Source organism: Tupaia chinensis, unplaced genomic scaffold (assembly GCF_000334495.1).
Source record: "Tupaia chinensis unplaced genomic scaffold, TupChi_1.0 Scaffold143289_1, whole genome shotgun sequence".
NCBI lineage: Eukaryota > Metazoa > Chordata > Mammalia > Scandentia > Tupaiidae > Tupaia > Tupaia belangeri.
Window position 1 is genome coordinate 38089 of NW_006203134.1, and position 2456 is coordinate 40544.

The 2456-nt window shown below is 37.8% G+C and overlaps 1 pseudogene; it reads left to right on the top strand.

Annotated features, from left to right (window-relative positions):
• The first annotated feature begins 2026 nt into the window (after positions 1 to 2026).
• The window catches only part of LOC102468426 (26S proteasome regulatory subunit 4 pseudogene), a 691-nt pseudogene continuing 261 nt past the window's right edge, over positions 2027 to 2456 (top strand).

Genomic DNA, 2456 nt, shown 5'->3' on the forward strand with positions numbered 1-2456 from the left:
ATGTATATAATCATATCATCAGCATATATAGAAAATTTCACATCTTCTTTCTTCTGATCAAATTAGCTAGGACTTCCAGCGCTGTACTGAAAAGGAGTAGAGAAGATGGGCAGCCTCGTTCTAGTTTTTCAGTATGATGTTGGCTATAGGTTTTTCATATATGGCTTTCATTTTGTTGAAAAATGTCCTTTCTATGTCAGTATTGCTGAGAGTCTTAATCATAAAAGTTTACTGTGTTTATCAAATTCTTATTCTGCATCAGTTGGTACAAGCATATGTTTTTATCTTTCTGTCAGAATGGTGTATTACATTTCTAGTTTTGTGTATGTTGAACCACTCTTGCATTGTTGGAATAAAGCCTACTTGGTTGTGATGTATAATCTTTTTTATATGTCACTGAACATGGTTTACTAGTATCTTTTTTTCTCTTTGATAGGTTTTTGCTATAGGACATGTGTGTTCAACAGAAAGACAGAGACAGACAGAGAGACAGAAAGCAAGAAATCACCCCATGAGGGATGATTTCTTGCTTTCTGAAATCACCTCTTGAGGGATGACCATGCCGCAATCCCTTCTCCTTCATTCTTCTCTTGGAATCTTGGGCACGCATGCACACGTGCCTGGTGTGAGTTTAAGCCACCAGGTCCAGGACTCGAACTGTGGTTGACTACATGGGAGTTCAGCGACATAGCCATTATGCCAACTGCTGGTCCCATTTGGTAGTATCTTGTTAAGAATTCTTGCAACTGTACTCATAAGAGATTATGGTTTGTAGTTTTCCTCTTTTTTTTTTTTTTTTTTTTTTTTTTTTTTTTTCTTTCCCATTTTTTTGTGGGGTGGATGAGGGTGATGGAGGCTTCCTAAAATGAATTTGGGAGGATTCCTTCATTTTGAATCATTAGATCTACTTTGAGTAGAATAAGAGCTACCTGTTCATTAAAAGTTTTGTGAAAAAAAAAGTTTTGTGAAATTCAGGATTGAAGGCATCGGGATCTGACTTTTCTTTGTTGAGAAGTTATTGATTACTGATTTAGTCTCATTGGTTTTTACAGGCCTATTCAGGCTTTCTGTCTTCCTAATTAGTCATGGTAGCTTATGTATCCAGAAATTTGTCCATCTCAACCAGGTTTTTTCTTTGTTGGCATATAGTAACTCATAGTATTCTCTAATGATGTTTTGTATGTCTATTATAATATTTCTTGCTTTATTGTGACTCTGGTTTATCTGGTTCCTTTTTTTTTTCTTCTTAATTAGTCTAGGTAATGGTGTGTCAATTTTGTTTATGTTCTCAAAGAGCCAGTTTTTGATTTTATTAATTTTCTGAATAGTTCATATATTCTCTATTTCTTTTATTTCTGTCTGGATCTTTAATATTTCTTTTCTCTTGGGCGGCTAGAGCAGCCGGAGCAAGATGGGTCAAAGTCAGAGTGGTGGTCATGGACCTGGAGGTGGCAAGAAGGATGACAAGGACAAAAAAAAGAAGTATGAACCTCCTGTCCCAACTAGAGTGGGGAAAAAAAGGAAATAAATGTCCCTTGGATGTTATATACATTAGTCAAGAAAAATTCAGCCATTTGCCTATGGTGTTCAGAAATTATTTTCAAATTTCATTTGTATTGGTGCTAGATACTCCTAGCAATTTCTAGCCTTGTGGTTTGTTCACCTTCCATATACTGTGATCCCAAATTAGAGAATTGGGTAGAGAGCACAAAATGACTTTCTAATACAAATTAAGGATGAAGTAGGTGGGAAGGCCCAATAAAGTGGTTAAGAAAGTCCAATGAATTCCTGGGTATTTCTGTATGGATTACCCAATATTTGGCTTACTCCATCAACGGTAATATACAAGAGCAACCATTCATTGAGTGACTATGATGTGTCAAGAATGTTATCTATTTAAAATCTCTAATTCTCATACCTTCTGGAAATAGGTATTTTCCCTAGGTTAGCCACAAGAAAACTAAATTTACAGAGTTTCTGCCCAGGACAGAGTGATTCAGAGCCACATGCCTGGGTTTTAATCTTAATGTCACTAGTCGGTATAAAGTCCCCCAAGGGGATCATTCTCTACGGTCCCCCTGGCACAGGAAAAACCTTGTTAGCCAAAGCAGTTGCAAACCAAACTTCAGCCACTTTCTTGAGAGTTGTTGGCTCTGAACTGATTCAGAAATACCTGGGTGATGGGCCTAAACTTGTACGGGAACTCTTTCGAGTTGCTGAAGAGCATGCACCATCCATTGTGTTTATTGATGAAATCGATGCCATTGGGACCAAAAGATATGACTCAAATTCTGGTGGTGAAAGAGAAATTCAGCGAACAATGTTGGAACTGTTGGACCAGCTGGATGGATTTGATTCCAGGGGAGATGTGAAAGTTATTATGGCCACAAACAGAATAGAGACTTGGATCCAGCGCTTGCTAGACCAGGCCGCATCGACAGGAAGCTTGCGGTTCC